Here is a 26,137-nt window from a genome sequence, read left to right on the forward strand (position 1 = left end):
TTAAAAAAAAAAAAAAAGCTTGTCCCTTTCTTCATTTGCCTTTTATTATTCACTGTGGTTTTTCAAATACTACCACAATAAAATTAGATTGAGACTTTAAATCTTGAAGAAAGACTAGAAGTTAAAAGGACAAGAAGTACTTTTCTAGCCAATAAAAAAAACATTTAAAATATTACCTAAAAGTCCAACTCATGAATAGCTGAGGGCCAATGGGAAGAAAGGACTCCAAGTTGGGTCACGCTGAGGCTTACTCTTCCTCACTTTATTTTTATTGTTCACGTATATATATCTATATATATGTTCAAAGTTTGCATTTTCTTTTATATGTCATCCTATGGTTACCATATTTGTTATTCTGGCTCACAAAATAGTTAAAAGCAAGAAAAATTTTGCCCTTGGGATACTTATTCAAAAACAACCTAACAAACCTGTTATGACTATATTAATCTTTTAACATATTTCATGATCAAGTGAAAAAAAAGAAAATAGCTCACTTTTACGGTTGAAGCCTTTCCAGTGTCTGCACTCAAGACTCCCAACGTCTGTCTTCTACCTGCAGTAGAAAAACAAAAATTAACTTGCTTCTTATTACTTTTCCAGAATTATTTCAGTGGAACATGGATGACACGTCAGGGCTAATTCTCAGTGCCAGAAGGAACACTGGCTGCAAAAAGGCCAGCATTTTCTGAGGAAAATGCCACGTCTATACTACTGGTCTGTAACAGACCTATAACAATAATCATAACAATTTAAATAAAAAACAAAAACAGGATATTGTATTAGGAAAGTTACTGATGGTCAATTCTTGATTTTCCCTTTCCCTTGAAATCCACACAAAGTTCAAAAAAAGATGTGAACTTCCAATAGCACTAAAAACTAAGTCCAATGACCATGGAGCCCCTGAGTGACTCAGTCATTTGAGTGCCCAACTCTTGATTTCAGCTCAGGTTATAGTCTCAGGGTCATGGGATTGAGCCCTGAGTTGGGCTCCTCACTGATCATGGAGCCTGCTTGGGATTCTCTCTCTCTCTCTCTCCCTTTGGCCCTCTCCCATGTGTGTTCTCTCTCGTGCTCAAAAACAAAAACAAAAACAAAGTTCAATGACCTCCCAGAAGCTGGGAAGTTCTCCTTCCTGGAGAAGAGAGAAAGCAGGAGGAGAGTGGGTGGTTCCACTCAGTCTCAACCACACTATTCCTATCCCTGAAGCCCAAGTCATCCATTGGATGAACAATTTTCTAAGGTCAAGGACGCTCTATCCCTGATTCCTCTCCATGGCTGTATCCCATAATTTGTCCCCCTTTCTATCTCTGCAAAGTAGTTGGGATGGGGGTGGAAGTCCACAGGGGTGATATTTACATCTCTGGTAAAATTTGGGGTGTTTTTTTTTTCTGGCCACTATTTTTTAAAATTTATTTTTTATTTATTTTCAGCATAACAGTATTCATTGTTTTGGCACCACACCCAGTGCTCCATGCAATCCGTGCCCTCTATAATACCCACCACATGGTACCCCGACCTCCCACCCCCCGCTCCTTCAAAACCCTCAGATTGTTTTTCAGAGTTCATAGTCTCTCATGGTTCACCTCCCCTTCCAATTTCCCCCAACTCCCTTCTCCTCTCTAACTCCCCTTGTCCTCCATGCTATTTGTTATGCTCCACAAATAAGTGAAACCATATGATAATTGACTCTCTCTGCTTGACTTATTTCACTCAGCATAATCTCTTCCAGTCCTGTCCATGTTGCTACAAAAGTTGGGTATTCATCCTTTCTGATGGAGGCATAATACTCCATAGTGTATATGGACCACATCTTCCTTATCCATTCGTCCGTTGAAGGGCATCTTGGTTCTTTCCACAGTTTGGCGATCGTGGCCATTGCTGCTATAAACATTGGGGTACAGATGGCCCTTCTTTTCACTACATCTGTATCTTTGGGGTAAATACCCAGTAGTGCAATGGCAGGGTCATAGGGAAGTTCTATTTTTAAAAAGAAGGAACCACAGACATTTCCATGTCTGTAGAGTTTTAAAGGAAAAACCAAATGTGTTTAGAAACCTATCAGCTGGCTTTGCCTGAAATCTGTCTATGAGGTATTTCACTCTGTAATGAATCAGTGACTGTTTTTTAAATATCTAAATCACAAATTCCTGTTTTTATTTCTATTTCTGCCTTTCCTGTATTATATTTATTACTGATTTCAAGCTTAACTAAATACATATTTCACTTCTTTATTCTCTCCAATTTAAAACAAAGCAAAAAACCCAACAAGTTACTAGTGCCACAATAAAATTGCATTTTTTTGTCCCTCATATGCAAAATAAAATTGGCTCACTTTCATATCTACTCCCACTTATTTCTCCACTTTTTATAACATGATCTAGAACTTCAAACTTAGATGGGGCTAATTATTATAGTAAAGTTTTTTAAAAATAACTTTTCAAAACTTTAGAAGTTTTCAGTCTATTTGGACTATTCTTAGAATAATTTGCATACCTTACCCCTTGTTTAACTGCTTTTAACACTTTCTACCAGTGCTACTATGTGATTATTTTTCCACTCCTTTTTATTTTGATTCATCCCTCAATCAACTGGAATATTCTTAAGTGTTTATCATGATGATATCTAGCTGAATTATTAAAGAATATATCATAGACATGGAAGAGATTAAGAATTGAGTATATGTGGGATGCCTGGGTGGTTCAGTGAGTTGAACCTCTGCCTTTGGCTCAGGTCATGATCTCAGGGTCCTGGGATCGAGCCCCACATGGAGCCCCACACCAGGCTCTCTGCTAAGCGGGGAGCCTGCTTCCCCCTCTCTTTCTGTCTGCCTCTCTGCCTACTTGTGATTTCTTTTTCTCTCTCTCTCTTTCTGTCAAATAAATAAATAAAATCTTAAAAAAAATGAATTGAGTATATGTAAAAATATTCTTGTGAATAATTTAACATCTCAATAGAAATAGTTTCTCAGATGCATTTAATTATTAAAACTGAACTGTAAACATAAAAGCCACAGAACTAATAAATAGGGATTAGTGTTAGGATTAAATGATTCCCAAACTACATAAAAAGCTCTGAGCACATAGAACAGGTGAGGTTCCCCCGTTTGTTTGAAGAAGCTAGTATAAGGCTGATAACCAAACCTGGTAAGACACAAAGAGAGATGAGGCTTGTTTAACCTAGATAAATAAGGCAGAAGAATACTAAATAAAATGCTCAGAAAATTTCAAGTATATTTAAATAATGACACCAGGGTGTAAATTGGGCTTATTCTAGAAACATTATACAAATAGATTCCTTGTGCTCTGTCAATAAGTCATAAGAGACCAACACATATTCATATGTTCAAAGATGCTAAAACATTAGGACTAAACTCAACGCCTATATTTGATAAACTCTCTGAAACCTAGAAATCAAAAGATCATTGACCATGATTTTTAAAAAGATCTAAAAACAACAGGGATGCTGGGTAATAGTAGGTTAAGTGTCCAACTCTTGGTTTTGGTTCAGGTTATGATCTCATGGTCGTGGGATTGAGCCACAGGCTGGGCTCTGCTTGAGATTCTCTCTCTCTCTCTCTCTCTGCCCCTTCCCACCCTGCATGCTCTCTCTTTGAAATAAATCTTTAAAAAAAATCTAAAAACGACAACATTTTTGTTTAAAAGCCAGTCATAAAATATGCTCACAGTGCAATATGAAAGGAAGGGAACAGGCCAAATCACTACCATCAGTAGGTGACAAGGTTGAATACCCAGAAAAGTCAAGAGAAATATCTAAAAAAAAGTCTAGTGGAAATAGAGAAGGTGCCATAAGATTATTTGAAACACAGTGCATAAAAAGCAATGGGGTTTTTTTTTTTGTTGGTGTTCATTTGCAGCCATGACCAGTCACAAATAAATGAAAATGGAGACAAGTCTGAAAATAGATCAGATTCAGAAAAATGATGCTTACGGTAAAGAATCTACATAAAGCACATTTAAGGAAATCTTTAGGACAATGGTTTCCTCCTGAGAAATGATGAAAAGTACAAATATGCATTTTTAGGAAAGGAGAAAAGGCAGTACTTAGCCAGGAAATTCAATATGAGGCAAAACAATGTATTTATAGTTTTAGTCTGAGATGGTCGACTGCCTATATGAGAATATGAGAACAGCAAGAGACTTTTACAACCAGAGATGCTTATTTATAGGTGAATACGTGAGAGCCTCAGAGGCTGTTCTATAAATTCAAGATGGGATTTCTAGAAAAAAAAAAAAAACATTAAGAATATTTGATTATCCGGCCTTAAGTGCAAAACCCACTCAGGGCATTAGAAACAAATAGAATTTGATATTTAAAAAAAAAAAAAAAACCCTAAAACACATCATTACACTTTCAAAGGTTGGAGAAGGATTATAAATAGCCATTGATGTTATATTTATGAAAAGAAAATGCTGATTGCACGTCACTGAATCACGCTAAAACAGGACACGTTTTATTGCTTTTGGCCACAGAACAATGCTAAACTTCTGGAATACATGCAAGGTGATGTTTAAAATAAGCTATAAAGGCAAAATACAAGTAATGTGAGTTTGAGAATAAAAATAAATAAAATGTCAGGATTGGACTTATAAAAAGGAGACAGAAGTCCAAAATAGGTCACCATGTCCTTTTAGCTACAGTGTCTAAAATTAGTTTACCTTTAATGTTAAACAGAGTGAGGAGACTAAATTTTAATGCCCTGAAATCAACTACATAATCAATTCTAGTTCATCAGAATGAATGTGAACAAAAATTGCACACAAAAGGGGCCAACTTCATTCTTTATGTGGAGGACACAATAAAAGCCCTGTTTGCTTTGCAGAACCGTAATACCCAGTGACTAGTAAAAGCAGCTTTTAATGGTCTGAGCTGGCATGGCTTAAACAAGGCACAATTTAAAGTCATGTCGGATAAAACACTGGAACTCATGATAATGACTTTGCAAAGACCCAAAGCATAAACATTTCCCTTATAATGTAAACTATTTGAAATACAGGAGCCCCAGAGATCTGTACATAAGCACAAAATTTCTTATCTTTATTTCTTCGGTGAAACACATGAACTTCACAGAAGAAACAAAGTAAGGGTAGAGATACACGTAAGGGGCTACTGGAAATCACGAGACTTTAGACCAGTGTAGACCATAATGTAGTTAATACTGGTAATGCCAACAAAGGTCAAGTCTTCCAAAGTTCCTCCCATACGTATCCAGAAAGTATTCCTTTTTAGCCCCTCTCCCTAGAAAATATTTTTTGAATCCGTAACACAAATGGTCAAATGGACAAAAACAAAGTATTTCTGAAGCAATAGGCAATGGAACCATGTACATCCAAAGGGCATCTCTGCGTTTGGACTAGAGTTCTGCTTCTGCCCCAGACCTACCTCCCTGGAGGGCCACTAACATCTGTCCATTCTGATTTGAGAAGGCAAGATAACCTGTGACTCTAGGTCCGTGCAACATAAAGCACTTTTTCTTGCTTCTACCTGCCCTGCTTTGAGCTACCTCTTATCCTTCATAGACCATAAGCAAGTAGCAACAGCTAGTGTAATTCGAGACTTCCTAAGTTGGTTGCTGGAAGTGAGTGGAGTGTTCCCGAAGCCCAACATTTATCTACCCTCCTTGTAGCAACCACATTAACGTTTTCTTCTCCTTTACCCCGGTCCCAGCTCTTGAGCTCTGAATGATGTTAATTAGGCTAAGCTGTTCGTCTTTATTTCATCCCTTGATTACTGTCCTTGGTTCATGAATAGGACATGGCCCAAGCAGACCAACCAGGGCCAAGGAGACCTAACCTGGGGTATTTTATGAAAATCACCAGCAAAACAGACTTTTAATTGCTTCTACCAGCCCCAGACATGGGGATTTAGAACCAGAGGTACTGCAGCCGTCCATGCTTTCTCCCACTCCATGTTAGGTTTGCGAGATTCCTCCATGTTACGTGGCTGACTTGGCAGTGCAGTTGCTTGCACTGATGGATAGTATTTCATTGCATTTCATCGGATACCTTGTGGCATATATATAGGCTTCACTGTCGGACTTTCAGACTATTTCCAATTTTTCCTCCCTCTTACAAGTGATGTTGTACATGCACCTTGGTTTCATGTTTCTACCTGGTATTTATCTGAATTGGAACTGTTGGGATATTCATTACACACATGAACATTTTTGGGTAACGCCAATTTTTTTCCCCCAGAGTAACTGTAACACTCTGCCCACAGTATATGAGAGTTCATTTTGCTTCATATTATGGCCAACACCTGATACGAAAATATTTTAATTATAGCTATTCTGGGTAGGACATTGTATTTTTGTGGTTTAAGATTGTATTTTCCCAATTACTAATGAGGTTAAATATATTTTCATATGTATGTTTGCCATTCATATTCCCTTCACTGTGAGAAACTCGTTCATGCATTTTGTCCTTTTTACTATAGAATTATCTTTTTCTAGTGCCTTTGTTGGAGCTCTTTGTATATTCCCCAATATAAAAATTGATATGCCTGTTTTGGATTATGGCTTATCTTCAGTCTCTCTCGACAAACACAAGTTCTTAAATATGATGCTGTAATGTATATCTCTTTATGGTGTAATGATTTTTGTGTCTTGTTTCAGTACCCACAAGGACATGAAGCCATGCTATCACATTTCCAACAAAACTTTAAAATTATATATTTCACATTTAAGTCCTTGATGCATTTGACATTACTATGCATGCTGTGAGGCAAGGATCTACTTTCATTTTTTTTCCATATGGATAACCTATTACCCCAGTATCATTTATTAATTTATTCTTTTCACTAATTTCAAATTCGGCTCTGTCACATGTAAGGTTTCAATATAAGCAAGGGCCTGTCTCAGAACTACTGTTTACGATTTTATTTATTTATTTGTCAGAGAGTGTGAGAGAGAGAGAGAGTATGAGCACACAAGGGGGCAGAGTGACGGGCAGAGGCGGAGAGAGAAGCAGGTCCCTGCTGAGCAAGGAGCCCAGTGCAGGACTTGATCCCAAGACCCTGGGATTATGACCTGAGCCGAAGACAACAGCTTAACCGACTGAGCCACCCAGGCATCCCATCAGAGCTACTGTTTTACTCGTCTAATTGTTTACCTTTACTGTCAAAATCATGTCTAAAATACTATGGATTTATAACAATATAAATAACATCTCTAAATCCTTCTACCTGATTTTTCTTCAGGATTCTTTTGGCTATTTCTGGATCTTTGTTCCATATAAATATTAGGATCAATCTAAGTTCCGCCAAAAACTTGTTGGATTTTGGTTGGGATCGCACTAGACAGACCTGTATGTGGAGAATCACCATCTTTTACCCAACCTCCCTTTGTTTAGATCTTTTAAATGTATGTTTCCATAAAGTTGAAGTTCTTCCATTTTTTACAGAAAGGTCTCACAGATCTCTCATTAGATATATTTTTAGGAACCTTCTTTTTATTGTTACTGGTGAAGACACCTTTTAAAACTTGTGTTTGAAAATATACAGAAAAGTATTATTATATGGGTCTTCCTATAGAGCCAAGGTTTGGTTCTGAAATGCGAAAGGTACACACATTTGTTCAGACATAAGGAAGAAAACCCAGTAGCAATGGAATTCACAGGAGAAACTGGTTGATCACGGTGGGAAGGGAATGGGGAGAATTAAAATAATCAAACATTTCAGAATAAGAATGTTAAACAATCCCATGAATTTTTCATTCATGCAGGTAATTACTTAAATACCTTAGACTTGGTTTTTAGTCATTCATTCAACAAGGGTTTAGGATCTATTACGGACAAGCATATACTTCTATTCTCAAAGAGCCCTCCAAAGACAGACACTCTATAGCTTTCCTTGCAAGCTCAAGTCCATTTTTATTTCTAATTTGACATGTCTAATCGGTCATTCCTTTCTTTGGAAGAAGTACAGTGAGTCTCAACCACTTAAAAAAAAATCCAAACCCTAGCATTTGGAAGTGGAGATTATGGAAAAGGGGTAAAAATCTTTCAATAACTACTATTTATTGGTTTCCTCCCCCGTCAGTATACTGCTCTTACCTACAATTTGATTAAATTATGTCAGAGCACCTGCTACATACCAGGTGCAGGGTTATTAAGTGAGTGAAGGACAGTGTCTCCAAGAAAATCTTTTCCTATTATGAAACGGGCATGTTCCTGGGAACAACTATACACATCAAGCAATTTGAATAAGTTGAATTATTTTGAGTGGCATTTTAACAGATATATCAGGAACAATTTGTCAAAATGAAGGTTCCGCTCACTCAACCCCATGTTGTATATTAGGGTTGCATATCTTTTCAGGCATGGCATGCAGCTTATAAATAAAATTTAGAAGTGAGTTGAACTCTTAAGTTCAGTTTTTAGTCTGTATCAATTCCTGGCACCCACAGGATCACACCTAGACAGACTAGACAGAAATGATTCAAGTTCTTTATACATTATGAAGATATAGTAGGCTGATACTGGATACTTGCCAACTCTGAGCTTGATTTCATGGTAAGTTGGCTGTGATTTTTTTTTTTTTTAAAGGAAACCAAAAGCAGACAGAAAGCAAAAACTGTGCATACTAGATTTTGGTGGCGCAGACTTTAGATTCTGTCACTTCCTGGTTTTTTTTTTCCCCTTTGTTTTTGAAGTGACCAACAATTGGCACACTTATTTATTGAAGGATTGTTAATTCTAATATTTGGTCAGAAACTAGGAGTTCCAGCATGTGACCCCTTCCTCCTGTTTTCCCCTATGTTCCTCTCTTTTTTTCATTCTTACAACAAAGTGGACCTCTGAATAAGGAAAGCTGGCCAAACAGAACTGGGGATTTCAACATCATTCTCTTTTATTTTTTTAGTGTTAGAGGGGACTCTGGGCAAAAACGTGAAGTAGTGAATGATTCTTGAATGAATGGCCTTCATTCGAGTGCTGTGAAAGACACTAGGGTTACAAAGAGAAATACTGAGACTTTGCCTGAGAGGGCGGGCATCGGAGGGATGCGTATCAGTGAACAGACTGGATGGTAACCATGCTTCAAGTGCTACTGTACAGCTATCCACACATTCCCAACTCAGTACCCTATCACCCCGGCAACCCACGCTACCCCTGAAGCACTTGGAAGGCATCCAACAGCTCAGCACCAACTGGGGACCAGGCACAGGTGCTGACGGTCCAACAGTGACTGGCACAGATTCAGTCCTTAACCTTGCAGACCTTCCAGCCAGTGGGATGAGGCCGGGTGGGGGGTGGGGGGAGGGAGGGTCATCAATTCGGCTAACATCAAAGCCCAGAGGCAGCTGCAGTTACACAGTGAGCTCTCGAAAGCATAAAAGCAATACAATTTTAAATATTAAAACTTGGGCTTGGTAACACATCCGTGAAGGAATACTACAGATAAGGCAATTTCCAAAGATCTTCAAGTCCAGGCATAACTAAGAAGGAGGAAGGTGACTAGGAAAGTTTTAAGATTTGGCAGATTCTGTATTTGATAAAATGGAGGAATCAGGGAAATGGATGAGCATTTCTAAGCAGAAAAATTGTGATTGTGTAAGAAATACCTTCTGTATGGATTAGAGTCCATGAGCCTTTTTGAATCCAGATCTGTAACTGGAGCGATTGAGATGTGTTAGCAAGCAGGGAAAATGAATGACGTTAATTAACATAGAGAAATTGCCCAAAAGGAACAGAATTCAGATGGCTGTGGTTTCTTTTTTTTTTTTTTTTTTTAAGATTTTATTTATTTATTTGACAGACAGAGATCACAAGTAGGCAGAGAGGCAGGCAGAGAGAGAGAGAGGAGGAAGCAGGCTCCCCGCTGAGCAGAGAGCCCAATGTGGGGCTTGATCCCAGGACCCTAGGATCATGGCTGTGGTTTCTAATGCTGGAATATTTTATAAGTAAAATTGATTTTAGTATAAGGAAACAGAAGATGCCATGTTTCTTATGCAAGTTATTTAAAATCTGGTATTTGGAGAGATAGCTTTAGAAACCTGAACTGTGGTTGCCTGTTTATTTAATAGTGGAGTATAGAATATATATATTTTTTAAACCAGGCTTTTGTAAAAACACTACTTTTATTCAGGCAACCTATGGAAAAAATTGTTACATCATTTCAGAATGTTATATTTAGAAAGGTAATTTCCTTTCACTGAAGGTCTTTTTTTTTTTTGACCTTTCCACATCAGTCAAGAAACACAGGCTTTGACTTCAGCTTTTTTAAAAAAGTGAACTACCAAATATATCAGGGCGTTTTTATTTAACATCCATCTTGAGGACATTTCAATGAGCTTTCAGGTTCAAGGAGAGAAAAAAAGGAAACATGCATGTGGAGGGCAGACTTCCAATAAAACATTTTACAGTTCCTACCAAACAGTGACTTATTCATCTGCTTGCTCCTTGCCATTATAGCAACTAGAACTTCCTGGAAATCTCTGGTTTTGCAAATGTGGTGTTTTTACTTCTAAAAAGAGGGGAAATGCTAAAATTGAATTGTGTAGCCCATGAGGAAAATAGATGGGTGATAACTGACATAGGCATGGAGACCTTGTCATTTTAAATCTGTACTTGAGAAAACTATTTGTCTTCTTATTAAATACGTCATGAGCGTACGTAGCGTGCACTCAGACAGTTATTTCACTGGTTTAAGAAGATTCAAACTTAGCAGGAAAGTTCTTTCAGAAATACTTCAAGGAGTCTGCACTTAACACTACGAACAGATAAATATTTCTCCAGTTTCTGCTTCGACGTATTTTTAGCCCAGCTACTTGGGTATATACAAGCTACAAGAACTGTAACAGCATGGGCCTTTGGTCACATGATATTAAACGCAGAACAAAGGGCAGGGCACTACTAGGGTACAGACCTACTAAACAGGACACACCGCCCCAATTTTCATGATGACACTGAAATACAGTAGCAATGCAAATACTGAAATGTCGTATCTACTGCCGTAAAGTTAGTTAGAATTGCACTTTCCAATCTAAATGTTTAGCATCTATAGATACTTGTTTAGCATCCATTGGCTCCACTAGACCACATAACATCCCATTTTCCTTTGTGTGCAACAGCACACCAATGCCTACCACGGGGTACTTGCTCTCAAGTGATTATTAAATGAATGACAGAGTAAAATATGCTCACTGAGTATGTATGGCAAGCTGAGTTTCAAGTGGGAGCGTCCAGAGGATATATACATGTTGACAGAACATCTTTTACTGAAGAAGAGGTTGAAAATACAGAAATGGGGAAATTTTCTGAAGTTCCCTGAAAAGACAGGCCGAACTGGGACCTGTCTTCGGGACACAGTGTTAAATAAGGTTGGGCTCCTTTAGCTGTTATCACAAGGGACAGGCACAGGATAGTTACTTGGTTTGATGACAGGCAGTGGCCAACATGGTCTTAGGTGATTTCTGTCATTTGTCCTGGGAAGTAAAAGACCAGATCATCTTCTGAAAGTGATGAGCAAGAAAGTATATTTGGGAAGAGTAGGGAAGACGAGATGTCATTTGGAAGAGCAGGCGTGAGCTGACTATGTCTGTTAGTATCATACTTTGTGTCATCAGTCACCAGGTGATGAAACCTTAGGTAGGATGCTGGCTTGGGCATGTGCATCACAGACAGCAGGTAAGAAGGGTAGGTGGCCTCAAAGCTCTTGGTTTTGGCATCAGGACACTAGTGTCTGTACCCACGCTCTGTTAGCAATGAGTTGCTGGACTTAGAGGAATCGCTTGGTTTCTTTAGCTCCTAGGTTTTTGGCCATTGGTAAAAATCACAGGGTGGCATAAAGATCCCCAAGGTCCCTTCTTGCTCCAAAAGGGCTAAGTCTTTATAAAATAACCAGTAAATGGTCAAAAGGCTGTGTAATTAACACAGAATAAAAATCTAGAATTTTTAGTGTCTTAGCACACAGCTTCGTAGCTTTCTGGTGTGGATTACACCATGACCTCCCCTCTGCTCTGTCTCTAATCCTACTTCCATCCTGTCATCTGTACAGAGCAATCATGTGACCTTCTGCTTCTCTGCTTCAATCCTTCCAAAGGTCCCCTCACTGCTATCTGGGTGAATCCAGATTCCTTAGTGCAGCCCAGGAAACCCCAAGTCATCACTTCTGGCATCACTCACAGCTTCCCTGAAACACAAACTGCAAAATAGATTTGAAGGGAAGAAAGAAAGAGAGCAAGAAAGTAGAGAAGGAAGGAAGGAAGGAAAGAAAGAAAGAAAAGAGAGAGAGGGAGGGAGGAAAGGGAAAGAAAGAGAACATTTGTTCTATTAAAGTGAAAGTAAAATAAGGGTTCTTCATCCCTTAAGCATTCCTATTCACTACTTTAGGGACACACGTATTGTCATTTGCTATTTTAAGATCATCCAATTTAGAAACATGGAACGCAGAGATTTGGGCCAAACACTTCTCAGGAGCAACAGTAAGAATTTGTGGCTTAGTTAAAATATACTAAAGTGAATTCCTTTCACTTTTCAGGCTCAGTACAATATAAGTTAAAGCCTTCCTAAAAGGAACGGGCTTTCCAGAGGAAGTGAAGAAAGAATATAAATAACATTACCCCATTCATTAAAAGAATGGTATTCAATGATGTTTACACAAGTGGTTCTCGCCCTTTAAACTTAAATCTAAATATATTTTAAAAGCTGTAGTAAAGTGGTAATTTACTGAAGTCAAACCCCTGGGAAATTTCAAGAATGCGTACAGGTTGTATTACCCTCTCCTCAACTATGTAAAGAGCATCTTAATAGTTTCTATTCTGGTCATCTATCAACTAATTGTTACTTAAAAGAATGTTGCAACATAAAATACTATGAAAAACTGTTAGAAGCCATTAAGTTTCTATGTGAGAGGTGAAAATGTAAGCTCCTAACTACTGATAAGCTATTTTTACACAAGAGGTACCCGGCAGGGGCAGCCTCTACCCAGTCACTAAACCTCCCCATCTTCTCCAGGGCACTTGCTTTTCCTCTTGACACCCTTATCCACCTTCCTTTCAGGAATCACACGGAAGCAGCGGAGACCCTCAGCAAGACTGAGGCAATGACCAGAAAGGTTCAAGCAAGAGCCAAGGAGTATTAAGAGAAAGGGGAGACTGCATGTGGCTGTCAGGGCCCCATAACTTTTATGTAAACGGGGTGGAGGGAGGGCAATCAGAGCAAGTCGAGGGAAGAGTCGGGAAATGGAAAGAAAGACATTCACAAGCTGCAGGAGAGCATCGGAAGGTAGGAGAGCCTCGATCGTTCCAAAAAACCAAGATTGATAACTTAGCTAGAGCTGGGGTTTGGCTGGAAAACAGTAACGTGTCCTATCTAAACATGAACAAATTAAGGAAGTGTTTGATGCTGGAAAACACAAACTCTAAGCAACCCAAGAAGATCATCCGTCAAGTTCATCACTATCAAGAATAATACTTCCATAACAGTTGGAATAATACTCACAGATATTCATATTCTTTTCATGGAAAAAAGAACAAGAACGGGAAAATTTTCAGATTATGAAAAAAATAAGAGCCAAGACAGAAAACCAATGGCCTAAATGATAGAATTTTTATGGCTAAAGACTTATCCAGCAGGCTCCAAAATGTAAATCTCCAGAACATAGAGCCAAAACAGAGAGATGGAAAATAGGAAAGATATGGAGAATTGATTGCAAGAGATCGGAAACCCATGTGCCAGACTTCTCTTTGAAGACTGTGTAAGTATTGGTGGGGAGAAAATGACCTGAGCCTGAGTGGGCTTTATCTCAAAGGTCAGCAAAAAAGATCCATGGAGAAAAGATCATTGGTGAACTACTAGATCCACAAATTCCCGAAAGCTTCAAAGAGGTAAACAGACAGATACATATGCAATCAACTAAGTAATAAGAATCAGTCCTCAGACTCATTGGCTACACTAGATTGTAGGTATCCAAAGGGCAATGCCTTCAAAGCAGAAGAACTATCATTTTGAATCTAGACTGAAATTATCAATCACGTGTGAAGGCGAAATCAGACATTTTCAAACGTGCAGTAACAGAGCTTACCATCCATGCATATTCTATATAAAAAGTTACTCTGAGGAATAGTCTACCCAGTGAAGATGGGAATCTAAAGGAGAGAACAACGTGGGATTTTAAAAACTGGAGTCGAATATAACCCCAAAGTAGAGGAACGTATACATGAAGCTGTTGGAAAACTCTTCAAGCAGCAAAAATTGTGATCTGGAGTGGAATTTTATTCCCTATGGATCGGTATATTACTTGGGTAATATTACTTGGCTCCCCAGTGAATAATATTGGTCTGTTGGCTTTCAATTGTTAGAAACAACCCATAGACAAAATAAACATTCATGGTTACGCTGCGACAATAAGTATAACAGAAGTATTAAACCTCATTCTGTAAAAAATTATAGTCTAATGTCCCGGGAGGTTCTAGGTAGGGGCCGACCCTCCCGGCACTGAGGAGGGTTCTTGGGCATGGGACATGCAGTGCTGCAACTGGGCAAGTCCCGGGTAAGCCAGGGAGCGTTTGTCACCATAATCATAGTGGAGAAGGAGTGAATACAAATAGCCCCATTTTTCAGAGTCAAGGCTTCATGAAGGCTTTAGAAAAGAAGTTGGTGACAAACAGGATCAATATAGCAACTGTTAGCAGGGGGTGAACTTGAAAATGAGGTTTTTATGCTTGATTTCAACCCCTTCCGAATGATATAGATTTTTAAAACAATACATCCATTTAGAGTCGAAGAAGTCAAGTCTTACTCATGAGGTGTCTAACTTCTAACAAAGAGAATATTTCAAAATGAGCAAAACCTAAGGCTCTGCACATGGGAGCTAACTAGAAATTCTGGTTAAACAGAAGATTTTTATCCCATCTCCGATAGGAAAGCAAGAGTATCCACAAAACTGAGGACAGGAAGACCAGTTCCCTTGTCCAGAAGCAGTGCCTGTCCTCTCGTGAAGGATGGATGGTCACAGGGAAGGGCAAGAGGAGGGAGTCTTCAGTGAACCGGAACAAGGGGCTGAGTGAGCCGAGTTAATCATGTCACAGGACATTAGAAAGCACATGCCATTACAGCTGCTGGCGGGGGGTGGTAATCCCTCGTAGCCTGGTCACTCCACCTAAAAGATGCTCGAAAGACATTCTGCTTCCTCTCTAGAGGTGTGACTATTTATGATGTCATATTTTACACTAACTTAAGGAAAAAAAGAAAAGCCTCAGTGATACACCATGATCTGGCTATTTTATGCCCCAATTATTACCCATATAAAAAATTTCAGGGGCACCCGCGTGGCTCAGTTGGTTAAGCATCTGCCTTTGGCTAGGTCATGATCCCGGGGTCCTGGGATCTAGTTCCAGAGTCCAGCTCCCTGCTCAGCAGGGAGTCTGCTTCTCCCTCTCCCCCTGCTTTCCGCCCACCCCTCTGTACTCACTTTCTCTCAAATAAATAAAATCTTAAAAAAAATTCAAAATTGGGCTTCTTTTCCTGAGCATTAACACTTTGAAGTTTGCCTAATGACCCCAAAGTGGAATACATATCTATAGATCTTTTTTTTTTTTTTTTGTCTTTAAACAGAACCCAAATCTTAGGTATGCTGAGGCTGATTATTTACACAGAAAGTTGTTGACTTCTCTACAAAGGATAACACAGCCTGGAAAGATAATGATTGTTCATTCCCTTCAACTTAAGAATGCCCTCTGTTAACACCTCAAAGATACAGTATTTAAAGTGGAAAAAGCCCATAGTCCTGCCTTTCATAAGTCACTAACTACCAAGCATAGTAATCAAAATCCATTATGAGTTTCACCCAGTGCATGAAACTAGGGCCCATGACACATTTAACAACTCACTGGGAACCTGCCAAATCTCCCCACTATCAAGTTTCCTTACTTTAAGATTCACTTAATGTCTTAAAAGCATACCCCAAATCAGGACATAGCCTATGATCAACATGAACATTTAACACGGCTGAGTTTATTTAGGCTCCCTGAAGCTGTTCAATCTACTGAGTATCTTAAAAATCCAGAGTGCAGAACTGAGAAGGTCCGAAAATATCCCATCCATAACTCACTGGAAACATGTCTGAACCCATGAAAGGAATAAAAAAAAAAAAAAGACCTCCAGATAAGCAGAGATGTTGGTCCTAAAGTGAAGACAACTGAGATTAGAAATACTGAAAAGGACAAAATCAGACCTAAACAGACACACTTCCCAGTTTTTGGGAACTACAGATGACATAGAGTTAATTCCCGAGTTCCAGCAGAAAAAACCAATAGAACCATGATTGCTCTACCACATCCCCCCATGGCTTTCATATTTCTTATTTATATTACAAGACTCTTAAAATGCTCATTCAATTATTTCGGGGCATTAAAAATATTTCAGTGTCATTTATTAGAAGTGAAATTTGCAGTGTGTTAAGTCTCCATGACTCCCCAAAACAACAACAAAAATCTTTAAAGCAGTGAAAGTTGCAATTTACTCACACTCCAGGCAGCAAATTGAAATGTACTGGAGTAAACGTAATGAAATAATGTAAAACATTTGTGTGAAATTCAAAGTATTCTGTTATAAACCCCTCCTGGGGAGGGAGCGTATCTGTCCATTTTCATTTCCTTCCATTTCTAGTGACAGCTCTATTGAATGCTCCAATTCTACAGGATTGAGAACGAATTATTTTTCCAGGGGAAGAGTCACTCAACTACTTTAAAACCTGGGTTGTTTTGAGAATCTTCATCAAAAAAAAAAAAAAAAAAATTGTCCTCAATCTTCTTGGAAGGCTAACATCCCGTAAATTCCTACCCACTCCTGCCCTGAAGTTAGTTACAAATCATAACCTCGCAACTCTTGGGGAAAGATGCTGGTGTTTGTAATAATCCCAAGGCACAGAAATGATGATGTCCCTCCCAGCACTCACGGTATTCTCTACAAAATAAAGATTTATTGTTCAATGGCTTCATCGCTTTAATGGGTTTTCTCCCTGAACTAGCCTTCGAATCTGGAATTGAAGGTTAAATTTTTCCAGATGTCTGAATTTAAAATTACCACTTGATCTAGTCATGGAAAAACTGATTGGCTCTTTCAGTTAAGATATTTTAAATGTTTATCTCTCTCCACTTTATTATTATTATTATTATTATTTAAAGCTTCATGCCAAAGCTAAGTTTCAGGCTTCCCTGTAGTTCTCAAGTTAGCCTAGAATGTAGTTCAATGGTAGAAGTCAACATGGCAAAGGATAATGAACCAAGGGTATGCTGTGTGCCTTCTGAGCTTCCCATCCTTTTTCCCTCCAACCACTGTTTAACGTTTCTCCAAATTCATCAGGCTTTCCTGACTGCCCTGGGCTATGCAGTTTTCCTACACTACTTACGCTCCAGCGCTCACAGGGCCACAGATCACATGCTTTGTTTTAAAAGGCATATAGGTTAGTTGGCCCTTTCTACTAAGTCACACGAGAAAGCAGTCTGATGGTCGGGGAGTCTCTCTCATGGCTTCTCGTGACCTGTGGCACTCTGCACGGAAGTGGTACCCCATATACTGACTGGGGCATGGTAGGTCCTCACATTTTTAAACGGGTGAGTACGTATCTTAGCCATCAATCTGCAGTCAGCGCAATCCATGGCTCTCAGAGGCAGAAGAACACCAGGTCTGATTTTCAATACATGTGGGTATGGACACTTCGCCCAGCCACGTGCATTTACCTGAGTCAGACGTGACACCGTCACGGACTCCCAAAGATATCATGTCTGGTTTTCTCTCACTACCACCTTGACCTTGTATTTTGTTGTTGGAACGTTTAGACTACTTCTCATTTTGTCTTACAGAGCCTAGAATGAACAACCTAGAAAGATCATCCTTTAAGAAGTGAGGAAACTTTTGTATTTATGGTATGCATTATAGGTATGTAATAAAAAGTGATGGTCACACTTTTCCAGCCCTTATGTCTCCATTTCCTGAAACCCCTGAACTCCTCCCTTTTATCCTAATGGGTCAGATCGTTCCTGGCTCGCCCTGACCACTGCCTGAATGACGTCCTGTACTCCCTTCCACTCTTGAATTTTGCAGCTGCCCATGAAAAGGGCCACACTGGGGTTGTTCCCATCTTCCTATTTTAAGTAACATATCTCTGAGGCTGAAAACTGAACAACCACCATGCACACACTGACACCATGATAAATCCATGGTTGCCAACCTCATTTGGGTTCCTGATGCTCTTCAACCATCTTCTGACTTTTTTTTTTTTTTTTAAAGATTTTAGTTATTTATTGGACAGACAGTAATCACAAGCAGACAGAGAGTCAGGCAGAGAGAGAGGGGAAAGCAGGCTCCCTGCTAAGCAGAGAGCCGAATGCGCGGCTCGATCCTAGGATCATGACTTGAGCTGAAGGCAGAGGCTTGACCCACTGAGCCTCCCAGGCACCCCTCTTCTGACATTTTTTAAAAAAGATTCATTTATTTGAGAGAGAGCGAGCGTGGGGAGACACAGAGGTAAAGAGTCTCAGAAAGACTCCCAGTTGAGCAGGGAGCCCCACGCAGGGCTCCAACTCAGGACCCTGAGATCATGACCTGAGCCAAAATCAAGAGTTAGATGTTTAACCCACTGAGCCACCCAGGCATCCTTTGACATTATTTTGTAATTGACTGTTAACTGAACACTTACCGTGTGTCACACTCTGTGCTGGGAAAGGCTGTTCCTGCCTTTCTCCTTGGTCAGCTCCCTCCATGGCTCCTCTCTGCAGCCCCTCAGACCCTGTCGCTCATGCCAACCCCTCCTGCCAGAGGATAGCCCGCTCTCCCACGTGAGGAAGAGGAGGCCATCAGGGATGAACGCTCTCAGCTTCCCGAGCCTTGCACTACAGTCCACCTCGGGCTGCACTCTGCTCTGCAGGCTTCCCACAGGCTCAGAGGACTGGGTGGCTGGAAGTGAGCACAGACCCCTCAGCACCAGCATCGTCCTTGTCCTTCTTGTCTGCTCCTCACTGTCTCCCCTGCATCTGACACTCTCTCTCTCTCTCTCATTCTCTGTCGCCTGTTTATCTCTTGGGCCATGCATACGATGGCATCTCAACGCTGCAAAAAAAAGAATCCCCTTTGAACCCTATACCCCTGCCTGCCCTAGCTGTTATCATCTTCCTTACTTGACCACACTTTTATAAGGTCACTTTTTTTTTTTTAAGATTTCATTCATTCATTCATTCATTCAATCATTTATTCATTTGAGAGAAAGCACAAGTAGGCAGAGCAGCAGGCAGAGGAAGAGGGAGAAGCAGACTTCCTGCTGAGCAGAAAGCCCGCTGTGGGACTCAAGCCCATGACCCTGGAATCATAACTGAATCTGAAGGCAGAAACTTAACCCCAACAGAACCACCCAGGCACCACTAGGGTCACTATTTATGATCCTCTATGTCCTGATCTCTCTCTGACCCTCTTATGCTTCTATTCTCTCATTCTGCAACCGAGATGAGCAAAAGAGGAATGCATGAGGCATGGGTCTTCAGAGGCTTCTGATCTTTACTTAGGGCTCTAAGAAAAGCCCTCAGACTTGCGTCTCCAACTGCCCATGAAGCAGTTTCAGGACAGCGTCTTGGCCAACTCCCCAGCAGGGGAAAGCCCCTCGGCCCCCATCTGATCGTGGCCTGCTTTTCCCCAGACCCCGCGAACCTTGCGCTGCGTCACCCACACTGGCAGGACCACATTGCCGGAAGCCAAGGCTGCTGGCTGCTCTGTCATCTGCCTCTCAGGACTCTGTCCCACCCTCACCGCTGCCCACCCTGCCACTCCTGCCCTGCCCTTTGGTGCCTGGCCTCTTCTCCCTCCTCCTCACGACTCAGCTCCAGGACCAGTGACTTCCTTCGGGAGGACACCCCCGAACAATGTGTTTCCCAGGGACACTGTTGTTCCATCTCTTCACGAACTGTAACCTCCAGGGCAGAAACCCAGTCTCATGGGGGGAGGGGGGACCTCAGGCCCAGAGTCACTATGCAAAAATGCGAAGCTGAATTATGAGTCTTCAAAGGAGGGCAAATCCATTTGTTGGTTGCTCCCAGATGTGAAGTGTGTTTTTTGGCTTAATAAAAATAAACTTTGGGGGGAGAAAAAAAAAGCATTGCATAAGGTATTTGCACAGAATGGTTCAAAAGCCTAAATAAATAAGTTGGTCATTAGCAAAATATCAACTAAGTTGGAAAAAGGAAATTCAAATGAAATCACACCAGAAGTGCCTGCAAACTTTAGTATTTGGTAAGCTCTAACTTAAAGCCAGTTAGTTTCCCCAGAACTTTTTGGTAAATAAAACCAGCCATCCATGATATGTACCATTTCATTACAAGATGTTTTTGGAAAGTATTCTTGAAAACATCCCTTTGAGGTGGGGTTCCTTATGCTGCTCTGCCTCGTCTTTTAACCACCAACGTCCGTACCACCCACTTTGTGTATGTCAGAATAAAAAATTTGCACAATGATTCTCGGTATCTCCATTTATTTGCTTCCTGAATTAGGACTCACAGAGCTAAATGTAGGCAATATGATGGATGAGGCACTTAAGATACTTTATTACTAAGCTTATATTCTAAGAAATGCTCCCAAGATAGTGGCTGCAGACTAGGATGTATAATATAGTAGGGTCCCATGTTTGCAGGAATATATCTAGAAGGATGGAAAACAAAAATGTTACACATGGTTGCCTCTAGCTGGTGGGATTTAGGTGTGTGAACCCGTTTTCCCCCTTCCTGTCCCCACTCATCATGTATCACTCATATACATTTGTATTTAAAGTCTTTTAAGTAACAAGTAAACTGAGATACATTTTGTGGATCTCTGATCCCCTCTGAGCCTTCCTCACACCGTCTACTGGAGGCCTATCAGCCTGAGGCCTGAGATCGGTCTGAGAGCAGTTGGATCCATAAGAAAACAGAGACAGTGTTTCTGGGCTGAGAAGGCTTAATATAATAATGCAGGAAAGGGATTGAAACTCAGGTATTTGCATACATGTGCCTGGCAAGATGTGCTAACTGCATTGTACATGTTCAATGGATATTTCTTCATCTATACTTAATGTCTAATTCATCAAGACTCAGTCCATATGCAACCTCCTCTGGGAATCTTTTCCTGCTCAGTCTGTTCGCTAAGTGCTCCTCCTATGCGCTCTTGAACTTCACACTTCTACCAGCCAGCCGTTCCCTCCCCTGTATTGCAGTAACTTATTCCTTCCTGTCTCTATCCCAACTAGACTCTTTGACAAGCGGTGGTGTCTCCTCTTTTGCTCATCACCTGACAAGAACTGTGGTACTAGATGTTTGACAGACATTGGCCGACTGAATGAGCCCGCCCACATAGAGTACTCTGCTCAATCCTGGGTACAGTGGGGGGCTGCCTTGCCACTATGGGTGCGCACCACCCTACTTCTGAAGAAGCAAAGGATGACAGAATGCTCCAAATGCTGGCCTCAGAAGTGAGCAGGAGGTCTTGTTGTTCGATTGAGATAGTCCAGCAATGCCCACAGGAAGGCAGCGAAAGGGGGGTATCTGAAAGCTCATGCAAGACTTCAAGGTGGGAAGGAGAAGAACTTCTAGAAAGAGAATGTTGACAGCAAGGGTCGGAGGCAGGAAAAAAACACAGCGTGTTTGAGATGAAGACATGACACAAATAAGAACATTATACATCTCTCCAGACTAGCCCATGTTCCCCACTTGGCCTCATTCCTCCACCACCTTTATGGTCCTTATTTTCTCTGTCTTTACCCGCCTCTCACATGGAGCACCCGTGAAGTTGGGAATATGTCATTCCCCTTCAGATCAACAGTGATGTCCCCTCTCATCTAACTCAAAATTTACTTTCTATACCCGGTCTACACTTCCTCTAAACCATGTGTGTCCCCTCCATACCCTTGTGTAATGCACTACATGGATATGTGTGGTATGTGAGAGGACAGTGTTGTAACTGTAATTTGGGGGTTTCCCAAAGTGCCATTCACATGGTAGCATTCAAATATGTTGGACTGAGTCCCATCTGAACAAAAATCTCACCTAACATGCAAGACAAAGGCTTAATACAGAACTGTGCAGCTGCCGGGCCTCAGAACCCTGGTCAGGGTGGTTTTGATAGCCAAGAATACACCTTCAGGTTCTGCTGGATCAAGGGGTGCTTGGTACTTGAGCAGGCTGCCTCTGCCAGCCGCCATTCTTGCTTTCTTACATAAACCCTGTGATGCCTACTAGAAGCTCCTGCATGGTTTCTGGACCTGTTTGGCAGGCAATTCCCATCTCAGTGTTGGCAGAACTATGGTCAGAGAGGTTTCTCATTCCTTAACTTCCCCCTAATCTGCACCAGTTAAACAGTCAGGAGTTCTCACTTACCCATTTTGTTGCACTGAATATATTTATTAGAACAACTTTACACTGTGCTTGTGACCATGAACAGCTTTGTTGCCATCAATGCAAAGCAAGCAAATAGAAGGAAACTATTCAAAAGACAGACCTTGTGCTCTGAGTCATGTCCCCCCAGGCAGCTGACACTCATGAGTGGACCCAAACCCCAGGGCAAATCAGGGCCAGGAGATCCCTCATCGTTTTCCAATGTCGATTCTGTACACAAATAAAGGGCTGTTTTGTTTTGTAATCATTAAGGGAGGTGGTGTGGGAAAGTATTTATAAGAACGAATAGTAAGATTTTTAAAAAATACTAAAAATTACAATATCACAGCCTGTATAAACTATTTGTGCAAAAGATGACTGTTCATGGGGTGTGGATGCTTGGGCCGCCCACAAGCGGTGACCTTGGAAATGGGAAACTCAACCTTCCTATCATGCTGCTTTTTCTCTTCTCAGAAGTAAAGTGACCGTCTTCATCCCATTCAGAATAGAATGTGATAACATGGTCCAGGTTAGTCCTTTACAACATCAGTGAGCCCGTAAGACTTCCAAACATGAGTGTGCCCTTGCTACTTACTGTTCCTCTTGTACCTTAATGGTTCCCATAAAAATAAGAGGATTGGACTAATCTGTAAATTACTGTTTAGCTCCAAAATGCTAGGATTTATATATTTTAGGGTTTGTGTATAGATAATATTTATATAAAAGTAGAAATATTTTCATATATAAATATTATATCTAACACACATATGCAAATATATGGCTTCTCTGAAAGTCAAAGCCTGGGATGGTATAGACACGAACAGCCAAGGGGTCCGTCTGAAATTCAGGACCTCCGACAGGCAGCGTGCACGATCTGGTCTCTAGAAAGTAACAGGCTCTATATACTCATAAACACACTCTCATGTGACAGACGTGTCACTCTGCACAAAACAATGGAGAGTCAGACACAAGCCAAGCAGCTTCACTGTGTGGATTTTGGTCAAAAAGGAATCATGACTGTAATGAAGAATGTGAGTATTTAAAAAGTTGCCACAACTCCAGTCAAGGGAAATGCATGTTCCTGGTCCGGGTCTCCACTGAGGGGCTCCTACCAGCACCCCCTGCCTTCTGCACCCAGGTTCCCCATTTCTCGGCCCTGGTTCCAGCCACGGCTCCTAACAGCTTCGGCCCCCACATGGAAGACAGGCCTCCATCAAGGCCGTGCCTCAAGGTGCCCTCAGAGCCTTGGTCCTCCAAGGGTCATCTGGCACAAGCGTCGTCGGCCGCAGCGACAGCTGTAGCCCTCAGCCCTGCCCCAGCCCCCCTGGATGGGAACCTGCATTTCTCCCAGCTCCCCAGGCACCTCTGACCTAGAGTCAAGTGGAGAAGGATTGCTCTAGGCCTCACCAATGAGACGAGGGTTCATTTGTGGCCCTGAGGCCCAAAGAAGACTCTCCAACCACACCCCCCTCACAGAAACCCCTACCACACATATACCCAGACATCTACTTGCTCTCCTTTCTAGAACTCAAGAATCGTCTCCCTTTACGCTGCCCCTCACAGACTCCCCCGCTTCCTTCCACTTTCTATAATGCTGCTCAGCCAGGACCCAGCCTAGGGCCAGACCTGCAAGGCTGACCCACAGCTCTGGGCCGCCTCCCTTGGGCTCCCAGGCTGTGCCGATCCCCTGGAAGAAGGCCTATAAGGCTTTGTCTCATGCCAGGATCCTGGTGGCCACAGCAAGTTCTGCAAGGAGAGGTCAGACCATAGTCAAGACTGAGGATTATGGCATCCAACATGGCCCTATGCCAAAAGACTGGTGATGATTAATAAGCCAGGCACTGTAAAGATAAGGTATCTGAAGGAATGTAGAGCTGGGGCAAAAACAGGTCAGGGAGTCACAAAGTCAGCTGAGAGTTGAAGGAGGAATAGTTTCTGGAGGTTGGAAGAGGCCGTGGGTTCAGCACACATCTGGAATGCAATAAGAAGGGCCTGAGTCAGGGGTAAATGAGTCAAGGGTACCTGCAGTCCAAGCTCTGGAAGCACCCTTTGCGTCAGGTGAACGGGCACCCACAAACGCACAGCCTCCCAGCTGAGATTCTAGACCCAGGAGGACAGGGGCTAGCGGGAGGAAAGCTATGACAAGCTGGGGGAGTGGCAGATAAGTTCTGTCTGGCTGAGCGGGCTGAAGACTGTTGTGCTGGGTGTCCTACCACGCTGGGGAACCTCAGGCCTCAATACTTCAATGTCTCCCCTTGCACACCTGCCTTCCGTGAACAAGCCCACCTCCGACTTCAGACAAAATTAGTCCAGGGCCCCTTGGGTTTTGCCTCAGCAAACAGACCCTCCGGTTGTACGCATCTTCACAAGTGTTCTCACAGGCAGGGGTTTCTCTCTGCCTCACGGCGAGTCAGAAAGCATGCCTGCCACAGAAACACACGTGCCATCTTGTCTCCCCAGTGACTCTCCCAGTCCCTCATCTGGTTCCCCTCAGGAGTCTCTTTCTCTTCAACTCCCACATCAGACTCAGGCTCACCCTCTCTTAACAGTTGCTCATCCTTCTGGCTAGTCCCGTTTCTGAAGGAAAGCACTGAATGAGCAGAGAATGTTCAATGCACACGTTTCTGAGACATCCGTTCCCTTGCTCAGACTCAGTTGCCTCCTGCTCCGGAGACTCTTCTGGAACAGAGCCGGGCCTCCTCTTACTGCAAGGTGAGCTCTTCCTTGGCGCCAATCATCTTTTACCCTCAGGTACCTTTACCAACACTGAGCCCCACCAAAGTTTCCTCTAGAGTTCTGGGACAGGAAACCTGCCTGAGGCTTTCCCAGGCTTCTATTATCTTCTTCAAGTCTATCCTGGCTGCTCAGGATGGGTTGGGCCAGTGGGCTTCCATCTCTACTCCCTCCAGCGCTGGCAATCAAAGTGCCCTTCCCGGTGGGGGAGGGGGAGCCTTACTTCTCAGTCCTGCTCCAGACTGTTCAATGTGATGTTTTTTTACATGCATATTTACATTACATTTACATGCATATGAAGTTTTTCAAAATGTTCTTTCTTGGCGGTTCTAAGAGCCTTGAAGACTGTCGTTGACTAGCGTAAGGAAACAAGGGTTCAGAGGGTCTTGTCCCGACTTTGGAATCTACCAGAAGTTTAGCTCCCAGACATCCATTTCCTTTTCGGTACCCAGGAAGCAAGAGTATCCTTCTCGTCTACCCTCCAGGACTACTTGGCGATCATAACAGAAATGCACGTGAGTCTGCCATTTGTGTCCCTAATGGATGATGGCCATTGGACTACCTTCTCTACCAGAGGCACATGCCCCTGCCACTGTGTGGGGAACAAGGCATGGAGGGAGAGGGAGGAGAAGCAGGGAGGAGAGGCAGAGCCAGCCTGGGCCGCGGCTTCCTCTCTGTGCGTCCCCTGACATCTGTCCGTCCGCTATAGCACCCGAGACTCTGATGGAAGCCTGCTGGCATCCACGTGGCCAAGGCAGATGGTAAAAGTGTACAAACAGAGAACTGAACTTTGGAAGAGAGCTTTACATTTCCATTTTGTTAGTTACACAAATAACAGATGCACACTGTAAAGAAAAACGAGGAAAAGGCATCGCTTACAACTCAGAGAATCATGGCTAATCCCGGGGTGCTTTCCTTCCCGGCTTGCCTGTTTAGTTGTTTGTTTGTAAGGAGAACGGAGATGAAATAACTTAAGGCACTCTGACCTTTTCCCCTCTTTTGTTTCCCCCACTGAGTATTGTAGCACAGACATTTCTGAGAAGTTTAAACTGTTGA

At 41.9% G+C, this 26,137-nt stretch overlaps 1 protein-coding gene across 2 annotated transcripts in view; it reads right to left on the reverse strand.

Annotated features, from left to right (window-relative positions):
- The window catches only part of PLEKHG1 (pleckstrin homology and RhoGEF domain containing G1), a 216,535-nt gene that overhangs the window by 159,558 nt on the left and 30,840 nt on the right, over nucleotides 1-26,137 (reverse strand). The window contains exon 1 of one of the 2 annotated variants that reach the window (XM_059176780.1): nucleotides 495-557. The exons of the other annotated variant lie outside the window; for it this stretch is intronic. The gene's annotated coding sequence lies outside the window, so the exon portion shown is untranslated. Of the gene's footprint in view, nucleotides 1-494; nucleotides 558-26,137 lie in introns of those variants that run through there. 2 annotated transcript variants of the gene reach the window in all.

The sequence above is a fragment of the Mustela lutreola genome, chromosome 6 (genome assembly GCF_030435805.1).
Source record: "Mustela lutreola isolate mMusLut2 chromosome 6, mMusLut2.pri, whole genome shotgun sequence".
In the NCBI taxonomy this organism is placed as follows: domain Eukaryota; kingdom Metazoa; phylum Chordata; class Mammalia; order Carnivora; family Mustelidae; genus Mustela; species Mustela lutreola.